Source organism: Globicephala melas, chromosome 1 (assembly GCF_963455315.2).
Source record: "Globicephala melas chromosome 1, mGloMel1.2, whole genome shotgun sequence".
In the NCBI taxonomy this organism is placed as follows: domain Eukaryota; kingdom Metazoa; phylum Chordata; class Mammalia; order Artiodactyla; family Delphinidae; genus Globicephala; species Globicephala melas.
In genome coordinates, this window is record NC_083314.1 from 121956069 (window position 1) to 121970939 (window position 14871).

Here is a 14871-nt window from a genome sequence, read left to right on the forward strand (position 1 = left end):
CTCCTGACAGCCTTAAAATATCTGAAGGCAGATTTGATTACCCCTCGTCATCTCTCTTCCAGGGCAAATATACCCAATTCCTTTACCGTCCCTCACAGAACCCAACTCCTAGAACTTCTTCCCATCCTCATCGCTTGTTCCTTTGTGTATTATGTTTGGCTGCAGCCCTCTTAAAATATGGCCCTCCATGGAACCCAGTAGTCTGACCAATGTCAAGTATAACGGAACCATCATAGAGTAAATGTCTAGAATTAAAGGACTTAACAATCATTGCTTCAATTATTCATGAGCAATTCCAAAGATCCATGACATGTTCTAGTGTGAAATTTCACTGAAGTACAAATTTGGCTCAACTACATGATGCAACCAGTGTTTGGGGCAATCATTTAGAATCCAGGTGCCCAGCATCTTTCTAGCAATAAAACTTGGAGATTCCCTCCTTGTCCTTGGGTGCAGTAATACCTGCGAAGTGATTACAAACTCAGGTTTCTTGTGAAAATTTGCCATCAAGCAAAGGAAGATACTTTATTTTTAATTTTTTTTTACATCTTATTGGAGTATAATTGCTTTACAATGGTGTGTTAGTTTCTGCTTAATAACAAAATGAATCAGTTATACATATACATATGTTCCCATATCTCAGGAAGATACTTTAGTAAATAAGGCTCTGCATAGGAAACACATGATCCCTAACAGAAATATGATTTGGGACAAACAAGGATCTGTATAAACATTTCCATATTCACAAGTCTGAAGGTTTGGGATGGCCTCAAACTGCATCTTTTGCAAATGTCATGTGCCCTCTGTATACATATCAATGAAGCCAAAGAATGAGCTAGATCTTCTACACATGAAATAGGCAACACTGTGTGTACAAATCTGAATTAAGAAACAGGTCCCTGAGTTCCACAGCCAGCTCTGCCAGGCACTGCCTGACCTTAGGAAACTGCCGCTCTTCTGGGTCTCAATCTCTCTGCCTATCAAATGAGATGTTGGAATGAGTCAAGAATTCTTCACCTGATGCCCAGGGACAGATAGGTCAGGGGAGATGTTTACCCACTGAAGTTTTAAAGATATGGATATGTACATTTTAAGGATTAAAAGAACCATAGCATTTATCAAATTCTAGGCATTGTGGTAACTGCTTTACATAATAATACCCATGGGGCTTCCCTGGTGGCGCAATGGTTGAGAGTCCGCCTGCCGATGCAGGGGACACGGGTTCGTGCCCCGGTCCAAGAAGATCCCACATGCCGCGGAACGGCTGGGCCCATGAGCCATGGCCGCTGAGTCTGTGCGTCCGGAGCCTGTGCTCCGCAACGGGAGAGGCCGCAACACTGAGAGGCCCGCGTACCGCAAAAATAATAATAATAATACCCATAATAATTGCTAATATGAAAAGCTTACTATGTGCTTCATAAATATTATTTTACCGAAGCATAATATTCTAATGCAGTAGGTACTGTTAGTAACCCATTTTATTTAGAAAGATCAGGTAACTTGCTTGAAGTCACTCAGTGTGTGAAGAGCAGAGGTGGGGTTTCCACACAGGCCTGAATCCACAGAAGCCTGTTCTTCTCCGCTGTACTACACCGTTTCACGATGAGGTCAGTAACTAGGTAAGAGGACTAGTTGGTATCACACCACCGTAGAACTGTCTTTAATTGGCCTATTTTCAGGCTAGCGCTTTCTCCAACCTCAGCAGTGGTTTGCAGAGGCTGGTCATTCAAATGAGCAGGTCCAGAGGCCAGACCTGCGCGAGTGGCCCTGCCATTAGCAAAGCTGCTCACTCCAAGAGCTGCAAGTGCAGCAAAGACTGAATTCAGAAAATGTAGTCGGTCATGCTCATAAATAAACCACATTTTTTATTTATGCTAATACTATTGCAGTTTGTATCACCTTTAAAAAGAAATAAGACCTGAGTGGGCTTTAAAGACTCAGATGAGAGAGAATACTACAGGTAAAAAATTTCACTTGTTATTAAGTTTTTACACTCAAATCCATAAATTATCTTGTTAAAGTGTTTCTGCTTATGCAGCAGTTTCCTTGGAACACATTTTCATCCTTGGGAAGTGTTAGATGAACTGAATTTCTCCTGTTCCTTTGTGTCCTCAAACTAAACTACAGGATAATTGACTTTCCATGACTTCACAAGATTTGAGGCCCACTTATAATCAGAAGATGGGCCTAAAGCAGAATTGTAATATATGTCTATAAATGTCTGCACACACAGAAAAAAATAATTTTACATTAGTCACTGAAACTAACTCTGGCTCATTTTAACAAAAAGTGGGGAGAGAAGATTTTTTAGAGGAATACTATTATATTGTGGAATCCAAGGCTAAGATACATACTAGAAAGGTCTAGAACCAAGGCCTGGAGCATTTGGAGGACTCAGGAATAGGTTCTGTGTCTCTGATTTCACCTTAAATTCTCTCTGTGGATTTGCTTCATTCCTCCATCTCTGTGTCTCAGGCCACCTGACAGAACATGGCCTCCAGACAGCTCTGCACTTTTGTCCCCTGTTTCAGCCCCCAGGAGAGAAACTAACTTCTCTTTCTCAGTGCCAATTTCAATACCCCAGGGCATCAAATAAGAAAAACCCCTGGATCAATCCACTGTGGTTCAGACACAGAGTATCCTAAAGCAGCATGACTGCCTCCATGATAATCATGGAGATATAGTGATAGGGAAGCAATTTCCAAAACAGCAAGGGGGCTAACAGAGGGGCGGCCAAGCTACACACAAATGGAATAATATGTGTCCCCTACACATCCTTCCTGAAGTAGACGTTTATATCAGCTGAAAGCTCCTAGCTTACAGAGTCCAAAGCCTTCAACGTGGCTAGGAGCCTCACCATCTGGCCCCTGACCTCTGTTCTATCTGCCCTGGGAACACACTCGCTCTCTCGCACTGAGCTGTAGTCACTGCATCTCTACAATGACAAAGTTCCTTCTCACTTCAAGGTCTTCACATAAAGTCACCACACTCTCCCTCCCTCCCATCTAGCTACTTCCTCCTAGCGTATCTTCCACTTAGACTTCCTCATAACACCTATACCAGACCAGATCACAACTTCAATTAAAAGGCTGTGTAGCCACTGCTGTATTCAAAACAGATGACCAACAAGGACGTACTACACAGCACAGGGAACTCTGCTCAATATTCTGTAATAACCTAAATGGGAGAAGAATTTGAAAAAGAACTGATACATGTATATGTATAACTGAATCACTTTGCTGTACACCACAAACTAACACAACATTGTTAATCAACTATACCCCAATATAAAATAAAAATATTTTATAAAAGCTGTATAGCTTTTCAGTTGATGGTTTTTTCTTGCCTCTCACACTGTAAACTTAATGAGAACAGAGCCTATCTCTCCTCTCTCAATCTAATTCCAAAGTGCCTAGTATGGTGCCCTGCAATAGCAAATGCTCAAACATTAGTTAATGCATATTTTCAAATGAAAAGATGAGCAAGTGAACCAGGCCAAATCCTAAACTTTCAAATGTAACGGTATCCAAAAGTTAAGAGTAGCCTAGAATTATATAAAGTATTTCTCACACCTCATTTTCCAACTCAGAACACTTCCATAGACAGGAACCAATTGGCAGGTGATGGGTGGCAAGGACAACCCCAAAGGCACAGGGATGCTTTGTGACACCACGGCAACCCTGAAAACAAAGTCAAACTGTGGTCCACCAAGAAGCAGAGTTTCTGCACTCGAAGAAGCCAAGTACATGTTCCTGTCCCCAGTGCTTTTCTGACAGTAGACTATTAGCCACTCACCTGAAAACCAGAGACCCCAAAACATCAAGCTTCTTTTCAACCTAAAATCAAAAGATACATTACCAAACGACCACGGCTTAAGACCTACAGTCCCTGTTAAGTGTAAATGACTTCTTCTGTGGTTTCACTACTAAGTGTGACTTTGGAATATGATTGTCATGTAGTAAATTTAAATGCTTGTGACATTAAAAAAAATTGTAGCTACTCCCAAATCAGTCATAAATCATTGGGGGTGAGAGTGTGCTACCCAATTTACTTAAAGACATACTAAAATATACTGACACAGAAAATACATGAAAACCAAGCCTAACCCCCAAAGGCCAAATTTCCACCATGAAGTGCCTGGAAATATATCCTGAAACATAATACATCTAACAAGTGATTGTACAGTAACCGTCTCACTTATTTTTTTCTTGAAAAAACAAGCCCAATTCTAAAAGGTAGAGAACAAACTATGAACTGTGTCATTATTTTAAGTGAAGATAAAGTTGCCAGGCCAATTATCTGCTATTATGGGGATTCTCTCTTCTTGATCTCAGCACACTTTGTACTCCCTTTAGAGTATCTCCTCCACTTAGCAAGCTCTCAGATCCAGGAGAGTAAACTTATCATTTCCACACACTCTTCCATATGTCCCTTTCTTTGCTAGTTCTTTCCATGTAGGTTTTTTCTTCAGCTGCACAAATATCTTCTCTTAAAAGTAATACAGAGTACTTAATTATGCACCCTTCATTTTAGTAAGACATATTTTGTAATGAGGAAAAAAAAATATGCTCATGGTAGAAGTTGTAAAACTAGAGAAAACCAGAAACAAGAAAATAAGCACCTCTCATTCTATCACTCAGAAGTTTAGTTAACACTACTCCGGGCCTGGTGTAGGACACAGTCCTTGTTCTAGGAAAGAAACTGATAACTCATTACACAAGTAATGAATTGCAATTCTGATAAATGCTACAAGAAAAAAAATACAGGATAGGATGCTATGAAAACTATAATGGGACCTCTTACTCTAGTTAATATCTTGGTGCCAATGCTTCCTATAATGTTTCAGAGAAACTGTTAAATATACATAAGTTTGTATCCACCTGGGATTGGATAGTACATACGACTTGAAGATAAAAATTTCATTTGTCATTTCCAAAGCTAACTTCCACAGACAAAGGAGTTGTTTATCTCAGAATTTCTCTAAGAATTCCCAGGAAACAACGGTAGGCAAGACAGCCATCAATGAGTTACAAGTGGCCACAGATGAAATCAAGGAATTATGTTTTCAGGATCACTCGGAAGCAGTCAAATAACCTCTGGCCAAAAGGAAGCCATTGTTGAGAGCTGGAAGAGGTCATCACATCATACCAAAGGTATAATCAAAAGCATATAAGAACACATTCCAGGTTCTTCTTCTTCTTCCTTCCAGGGTCTTACAAAGTTGCTCACCCACCATTACTTTATCAGAGCTCTAGGTTTGCAGAGAAGATCCCATAACAATGTCATTTGGGAACTCCTCAACCTCATCTGTCCTTTAAGATCTAGATAGATCTTAAAGATTGGCTAGGAACCCCCTCAACTCCATGCCCAATAGAAATACAAATCTCTCGCTTAGATTTCTGCAGATTTCTATATGAGGCTATGTTCTCACGGTCAAACTCTGCCTACAGGATTTTATTTCCATATCTCATATCTCTGTTACACTCAGCATTAATTTAGACAAATGATGCAGTTGAGCTTCCCACATTTTGGGGAAATCGTAGGGCTCACCACACCCAAGCCTAATGGGTGAGCCTCACCCTGGGAAAACCACCTTCTTCATCATGGTATCTCCCCTGCCAGGTAAGTATTCAAATTTATTTTTGAAATGTGTTTAGGTACTGGTCTCTACCGCCTTCATAAAAGAAGCAAGACTTCTAATTCATAGTAAGTGATATCATTCTAATTCCCCTAGGAGTATCACTATCCAGGTTTACATTCACATTAAGGTTTATAAGCTATAGATAACTGAGATCAGATTCTTTCCTGAGAGCAAGATTCCAGGGGAGGAGAGGATGTGGACGATATGAGGGAACTAAAAGAATGAAAAGGAATTATAATGAGGCCCTGTGGGTAGAAGGTAGAGAAAGAAGAAATGAGCATGGCCAGCCCCGTTGGTTTCCATCCAGACATCAAGAGTCAAACAGGCAAATTAAACTTCAATGATAATTCTCAGCTCACTGCCTGATCGTCTCATACTGTGCCTTATAGTTTTAAAAATGAATGCTTAATTTAGTACATTTTCAAAGACTTTCAAATGGCCATTTTTTTTTACAGTGGAAATTCATCTTAATAATTTGTTAGTAGAGGAAACCCTAGAAGTAAAAGTAATGTGATCCCTTTCTAAACCTGAAAGAACACACTCCTCAGCCTTATTCTCAGCTAGGCTCTTCTTAACCTTCTTAGTCAGTTCCTATAATTCAGAAGAAATTTCCCGTCTCGGTTTTCAGGGAAGAATGACTTCACCCAGGCTCTGCGTGGTGCCCTGACAGGCAGGCAACGCCAGGAGCAAGCAATGCAGATATGGCCTCAGCCACTCCCTGCTCAGCCTGAGAGGGGATCTGCCAGACCAGAGAGGAACCTGGGTTCTCCAAAATGCTACAGCAAAATAGTCTGGCACTGAGCAGAACACTCCACCCAATGGTCAGGAGCCACTGAAGACTTCAGGAAGGTGAAGATAGGACTTGGCTTCTTCTCCTTTGAGCAGAACATTCCAGAATGACATACGGGAAGCTCTAGATAATGAGTCCCTTTGACCAATTATACCATAGCTCCTAAAAACAAAAGACAAATGTCCAGCCCTGGGATCTCATGCCCTTTCCACCTCACCTCAGTTTACAGGAGGCTCTGGTTTTCTGCATGGAAACACAATGCCACTCTAGCTTGAGAACTCTCCTGTTACTCTTACTGGAGAGGGAGCAGTGAGTGTGTAACCAGGAAGTCAGCAAAAAATTCCATTCGCTTTTTTGTAACCAGTCAACTTCTGTTTATGACAGAAGTCAGTGTAAACCACAACAGCAATGAAGCCCAGGTCCGGTGGTTCTCTTTCTGTATTCTAGGACTCTGAGTGATGTATGATTCCTCCTAGGAATGCAAAGGGTGCACCAGACCTGTCAGAGAAACTATAAATCATCCAAGAAAATAAGATGAAAACAGAGTCAATGAAACCCCTCACAGAGTGGCAGCTTTCTGATTAGCTGTCATACTGCTATGGACTAAGGAACCCCAAAGGAAGATGCTCTTTCCTTTAGGTGTAAAAACCTTCATTTTCTTCAGACATTACACACACACACACATACATACACAAACACATCTACAGATCTGAGAACTCATTGTATTGGTATTACTTTTTTCAAAACGACTGAGACTTACCTAACCCACTATGCCTAATCATACCTGAGATTTTTTTTCCTCTCTCCTAGGACCTTTATTTCAAAGTATTTAAATTCCCCATAAAATATTTTAGAGACCCTCCCTACATACCAAGTTTCAGAAGGCCGATGGATGAAGACAGCACACCTTTGCTAAGGACACCTCTTTGATCATAAGTAATTCCGCATAGTTACTTTCTTTCTTTTTCAACAGCCTTGTATAGTTTCAGTGATGAACAAACAGAACTTGACTGAACACAGTGCCATCCAAGAATCTGGGTTGAATTTCTCTCTATATTCATCAATGAAGAAGGCCTTGATTTGGAGATTAGAATGTGATTAAACAAGAAAGGTGGTACATCACAAAGCTGGGGTTCCTAGCTGGGAGTCTTCAGATGGGCTTCAAAGGCCCATGAATCCGTTCAAACTACATGCCAGGCTGTGGATTTTTATGGAAAAAGAATCCATAGCTTTCAATAAAAGCATTGGTGAGCCAATGAAATTTAGGAACCTTAAGGAGTACAGGCAATAACCGTTTGTTGAATAAATGAATAAGTGAACTCAGGGAGAGCAGCTTACCACCAGTCATAACCTTCCATGATCAAATTCTTCTTTGGAAGCCCTTTAAAGAAGATGGTGGAAAGAAAATTGGAGATATTGAGCTATTACCACATATGTAAGAGCCAGGCTCTGACCAAGTTGCTGTTCTGTCCCTCAGTTCTTTTACCAAACATTACTCTTTATATATAACTCTTTTCCACACTTTTGAAAATTGCTTCAAGTATTAGGGCTCTGTAGCCTAGATGCCAGGAGATCTAAATGTCTCCAGACAGAAAGTCAGAATGTAAGCCGCAAGAATAATGGAAAGGCATGTAGGAGCAAAAAGACAGGGACAGTAAGTACCCTGGGGTGCAGAAGGAAGAAGTAGGTGGAAAAAAGAACCTAGACCTGCCACAGAAGCTTCCATTCTTCTCCACATTGCATCTTTGTAAAAGCCTATGCGCATGGGCTACCCACTCTGGTCCACCCACAGGACTGTATGTAAACATGAGGTGGGCTAGAGAGTAGGGCAATAGGAAAAAGGGGCTCAGTCATAAAGAGGTGCACACTGATTAATAAGGAAGGAACTGGAAGCAGAAGCAAGCAGAAAGATGCCTCTGCATACCAAGAATAATAAGAACACAAACATAATACCACATACAAGAATATTTACGAGGCAAGGGGATAATCATGGCATCCAGGGAGAGTAGAATAATTGTTAAGAACACATCCTCTGGTGGCAGACCAACCTGAGGTTGAGCGGGGCTGTACTTCCTAAGACTGTATCCTGGGCAAGTTACTGAACATTCCGAGCCTCCGTTTAAACCCTCCTCAGTGAAATGAGGATAAAAACAGACAGATATCATTGGGTTATTGATTATTATGAGATAGAATGAGAACACATTTAAAGAATAATGTGTTTGATGAGCACTTAATTAGCAACAGTTGCTTTTATTCTCATCGGCCAGGTACTCATGGGATTAGTCAGGGAAGAAGTTAGTCCACAAAGAGGGGCCCAGCCCACTCAGACTTGGAGATGTGCATGTACCACAACTGCAAACCAGCACTGGAAATTTCCTCCATGACCAATTAAACCCTACCCAGTTGGGGAAGACCCCGAGTGAGGCCTATGTTTCTTTCCATAAACTCATGAGCGGGGAGCATGTGATGACTATTCTTTTGGCTCACAGGAAGGGAAAAACAGAAGTTAATTTCTCAGAAAGATAGCAAAAAATCGTCTTTAGGCTCTTCAGAATGTACAAATCTCAGACACAGGGAAATATATACGTGTTCCCTTTCGGAGTGAATGCTGCCACACACATATTTCCCTTGACAGCAGCAGTGAGCCTGGGGCAGGAAAGATGCTTAGGAAGTGCCCCTATTTTATTTATTTATATACTTCGGTCCCCTGATTTCCGTCATCATTCTCTGTCCCAGACTGCTGTCATTGTTATTAATAAGTTCACTCTCGTCCAGCTAAAAATTACCATTCCTCATACTTGAATAATGGATTTTCTGTTTGCTTAATTCAAAAAGGCAAACAAAGGTATTTTGTTGCTCTTGCTCCGCCTCACCTCACCAAGTGACATGATTATTCAGCTCACAAAGAACTCGGAGGCACCATCCGATGATTCCTGCACAGAGCCCTGCAGGCCATCAACAGAATCACGTGGAGGACACAGTCAACCCAAGCACAAGGCATACGGCTGAGGTCAAAGCACAGACCAGGGCCCGCTCACAGAGCTCCAAGTCTGAGAAGCACAGCATAGAAGGGAAATGACGCAGTTTCCAAGGTCATTTTATAGACTTCGCAAAACTTCTCTGTCTGCCCCTCTTGCTCTGATCAACACTGTTCAATTTTTTAGGCATGAGGTCTAAAAAGGGAACAAAGATTTGCTCTGGGAGAGAATTTTAAGAAAACTAACTAAAACAATAATAATACCAATAATAGAAACAACCAACACTCATTAAGCATTCACTATGTGACATACGCTATGCTAGACACTTTACACAAATCAGCTCATTTAGGCCTTACACCCCCCAAATAAAGTAGATACTATTACTCTCCTGAATTTACAGATGTGGAAAGTGAGGGTTACAGATATCACATAACTGGGTAAAACAGAGAGTGACCCACAGTAGAGAGGCTTACAGAGAAGACCTACAATATAACACATCTAAAATCTTGCCAGGGCTTCCCTGGTGGCGCAGTGGTTGAGAGTCCCCCTGCTGATGCAGGGGACACAGGTTCGTGCCCCGGTCCGGGATGATCCCACATGCTGCGGAGCGGCTGGGCCCGTGAGCCATGGCGGCTGAGCCTGCGCGTCCGGAGCCTGTGCTCCGCAACGGGAGAGGCCACAACAGTGAGAGGCCCACGTACTGCATAAAAGAAAAAAAAAAAATCTTGCCAGGGCATCTCAAGAGGCTACACGGCCCTCAATAACATGGACAACATTGCTTTCTGCCAGGGAGTTTTGCCTTAAACTTTGCTTATCCCAATCAATGATGGGGAGGTTCAATCTCTATTACCATAAAACCCAAATCATAGGAAATGTATATGTACAATGCAATAAAATGTTAGTATAAGTTCAAGTGCATGAAACAGGAAACTCAACTTAAACGAGCTTAGACAACAAATGAAACTTATTAGTTCATGTACCAAAAAAGTCCTGCAGTAGGACAAACTTTAGAGATGGTTTGATCATTGCTCCAGCTCACCCTCTCTGCAATTCTTTCACCTTTGCCCTCCTCCTTGTGTCTGCATCATCCTTAGGCTGGTTTACCTCAGGGAAGCAAAATGGCTGCAGCAGCACCAAGCCTCACATGGGCAGTCCAGACCATGCAGAGAAAGAGCAATTTTCTCTTCCTCAAACAAAAGTCCTGTGCTTCACACTGACTTGACCAATTTAGATCACATGCCCAGTGCTGACCTCATCAACATAGACAGGGAAAATGTTATACACTGACTTACGTAATGACTGGGTGAGGTCTGCCCAATACTCCTCAAGAAGGATGGTATTTGAAAGATGGGTCCTGCCAATCAGGGTCCATCCCCCCCCCCAGGTTAAGTGGCTGCTATCGAATGAGGTATAAAATGGTTCCCAAAAGAATTATCTAGGTGCTGTGAGAAAAAGGAGGTGGATGCTAAAAAGTAATCAACAAATGTCCAAAAGTGTGCCAAGCAGAGAACGTCTGAAGGGACTATAATCATAAACACGTTAGAACAAATTGCATTAAATTTTGTATGTGGAGAAGTGGTAAAATGCTTGGGAAAAGTCTATTTACTTAAATAGGTTCAAGATTCCCTTTGTTTATATGATTCATTTGTTTAACCATGGCCACCTTCAAAATAAGCACCAGTGTAGACTTGCAGCCAAGCCCTCCATCAGCCTCCAAATGAGCAAGAGCCATCTGCATTAACAACATTTTCCTGATCCAATTCTCCCCACTCAATTTTAATTTTTATCAGACATGTTTTCTTTTCAATGAACTCCCTGGCATCAACTGTGAACTTCGGAAGTCCTGGAGGGAGGCAGTACAGCAGAACAGTTAAGACCACAGGCAAGGGGAACACTGAGTTTCCTATGAATTCTGTCTCTTATCAGCTTGAAAATCCCAGACAAATCACTTATCTTCTAAACTGCTTCACCTGTGAGGATAATAACAGCACCTATCTCATAAAGTCAGGATTAAACAGTGTACCTAAGCACTTAGTACACAGCCTGGAACAGCGCACATGTTCAACTCACATTAGCTCTTTTATTAATAAGAAATTAAACGAAAGTTCACGTTAGTGCTCTGAGACATTTTTTAATCTTACAAATAAATTGACTAATCAAAGGAAAAAAATTCCCTTTTGCATTCATCATCACAACAACATACAATTAAACTTCATAATAATGACAACAATATTTGGTTTACTGACTGCTTACTATGTTCAAAGGACTATGTTAAGTGTTTTCCGCATATGAATTCTAAAAGATAGGTATTTTGTTGTTATTTGACAGCAGGGAAAACGAAGGCTCAAAGAGGTTAGGAAAGTTGCCTAAATGTTGTAAAGCCAGTAAATAAGAAAGCAAATACACGAACACAGATGAGTCTGACTCCAATGCTGATACTCAGAAATTTCCAAGTTAACTGACAATTCTAGTTTCTTTAGCAAATGAAGAATTGTCCCTCTTAAAAGAAGGCTAATCTTCCCAGTTAAAAAGAAAAAAAAGAAAAGAGAAAAAGAAAATTGTTTAAAGTGGTATTTGTACAATAATTTTAGGAAACGTAATAGCCAGATGATAATAGCACTAACAATCCAGCATGTATTTTATGGAGCTATGAATATATGCCTCGAGTGGTCAAAGGCTTTGTCACTCACTTGAGGCAGGTAGTAATGGCCAATAAAACTTGCCTGGTCATATCTTAATGCCAAGTTATATCATCATACTTGTAATGAAATGCTCTTAAACTTCAGTTTTATCAGAAGAGAAGAAAAAGTGGTAGTGAAACAGCTAGCAAAGTGGGGAAGAAGTATAGAAATTGGAAAAAGCCCTGAGCTAGGACCTTGGCCTAACTCTACTATGCATCTATGTGACCTTCAACACATCTCAAATCTTAGGATCTCAGCATCTCCTTCTATAAACTGAGGTTCCTTATGGTAAGTTAAGACCTCTTCCAGCTTCAACAGTCTATGGTTATACAGAATATTTCATTCATTCAACAGGAGCTCACAAAGTGCAAAATATGCAACAGCTACACCCTATGCTAGGAGCTGAGGACACAGCCGTAACCAAGGAAGAAGTCCTGCCTCTGATGCTGGACGTAAGAGGTAAAGGGACGACTCTGTTTAAATACTGCCCTGCTTTCTAACTTTCTCTTCTCATATGTCATGAACATGTTCAAGCAAACATAACAAAACCTTGATAACAGTTGAATTTGGGTGGTGGTATGGGCCACAGTTCTTTGCACTGTTCTCTCTACTTTTGTGATGTCAGAAATTTTTCATCATAAAAATTTAAGATAGAAGAGAAAAGCTTCAGGGAGACTTCTGCTTTTGATAATAAGCCACTAGATATGCCAGATCTGCCAGATAAATCTTTCCATCAAAGACAAGAAGGAAAGATAGACAAATATTTATGAAATGCTTAAAAACATCCCAAAGCCAACCAGATAGGGGTGGGGGTGGAGCATTAAATGAGAATCAAGGGAAGTAAGGAAGTCCAGAGAAAAGAGAACAACATTTTGGACCCGTTGTCCCTCTACAGATGCTTTGAAGAGCCAGGGGGATAGAGATCTGTGTTCACAGTCTGCTGGAAATAGGGTGAATAGACCTGAGCATATCATTTGCTTTGGGTTAGGATCCCCAAAGAGCTACACCTTAGCAGGAAGGAAGAACAAAAAGCTAACAGGCCCCTGCAGAGGACTGTGGCTTATCTTCAAACCATCTCAGTTCTGAAACTGAAATAAGGTGCTTCTAGAATGCTAACGCTCCAAGGACTTGCAGAAGCAAACTTAATCCCCTCTAGAGTTGGATAACGTTGACCAAAAATTATATCTGCAAACAACTGTGCAAATATAATATTTCACACACAATTAAAAATAACTAAGCACATGAGAAGATAAGAAGATATAAATAAAAACCAGCAGGAACAAGAGAAACAGAAATATATCCACAGGGCTCTATATTTGGAATTATCTGAAACTTTTTATTAGAAGTTTTACTTTTTACAAGGTTAGAAATTTCAACATGGAATGGTATAGTGGGGTGAATGGTGGACCCCCAAAAGATATGTTCATGTCCTAATTCTTGAGACTTGTGAATATTACTTCATATGGCAAAGGAGTAAATATTACCTTATATGGTAAAAGATCTGACGAAATTACAGGTGCTGAAAGGAGGAGCTATTCCTGGATTACCCAGGTGAGCCCAAAATGAAACCAGATGTATCCTTATAAGATAATAGCATAAGGAGTTTTAAGACAGACACACAGAGGACAAGACAATGTGATGATGGAGCACAGAGACACGTGATCACAAGACAAGAAATGCCACCAGAAGCTGAAAGAGGAAAGGAATGGATTCCTCCTCGGAGCACCCAGAGGCAGTGTGGCCCTGCTAACACCCTGACTTCAGACTTACAGACTCCAGAACCATGAGAGAATAAATTTCTGTTGTTTTAGGCCATTCACTTTTTAGTAATATAGGAAATTATTACAAATGCCCTAAGAAATTAAGATAAATGGGAAACTCAAAAAAAAAGAGAACCAAATGGAAAGTTTAGACCTAAAAATATATTAACTAAAACTAATAAGTTAATGAATGAATTTAGCTTTAGTAAAATAGATACTGCTGAAGTAGGAATTAGAAGTCAGAAGAAAGCTAGAGTGGAGTGCAGAAAGACAAATGATGGAAAATACAGGAAAAGATACATTATAGGATAAAGTGAGATGGTAATTAAGCCCAAGTAATTAATAAAGTAAATAAAAGTAATTATAGCCCAAGGAGGAGAGAAGAGTGAATGGAAGAAAGCAATATGTAACAACATAATAGCTGAGAACTTTCCAAAACTGAAGAATAACATCTGGCCTTAGAGGGAGCTAAGACAAGGAGCCCTAGAAATTCCAAGCAGAATTAATAACAAGAAAACTTCATCTAAGCATATTACTGTAAAACTGCTGAAAACCACAAACAGAAAACTTAAAATCAGTCAAAGGAAAAATAAAGGAACAAAAATTAGACGTTAACTTATCAACATAAACAAGGGAAGCCAGAAATAAGTGAATATCCTTAAAGTGTTGAAAGAACCTAACTGACAGCCTAGAATTCTATGCATGGGGAAAATATCCTTTAAGAATGATGGTGAAATAAAGACATTTCAGACAAACAAACACTGAAAGAATCTGTCACAAGCAGACCCACAATAAAAGAAACACTAAAGGACATTTGTTCTTCAGGCAAAAATTAAGTAATCCCAGATGAAAAATCAATGACACAAGAATAAATGGAGAGCAAAGAACAGAATAAATATATGAGTAAATCAGAATAAATGATTGTGTAAAACAATAATAATACCTTGCGTATTTGCAATATATAGAAGTAAAATACACAACTGTAATGACATATTAGACAAGATTGTAAGTCAAAAGAGAC

At 40.2% G+C, this 14871-nt stretch overlaps 1 protein-coding gene and 1 pseudogene across 5 annotated transcripts in view; both read right to left on the minus strand.

The window, feature by feature from the left end:
• The window catches only part of ST6GALNAC3 (ST6 N-acetylgalactosaminide alpha-2,6-sialyltransferase 3), a 766015-nt gene that overhangs the window by 700880 nt on the left and 50264 nt on the right, over positions 1–14871 (minus strand). The window lies entirely within an intron of this gene.
• LOC115858409 (U1 spliceosomal RNA) lies at positions 5490–5630 on the minus strand (annotated as a pseudogene).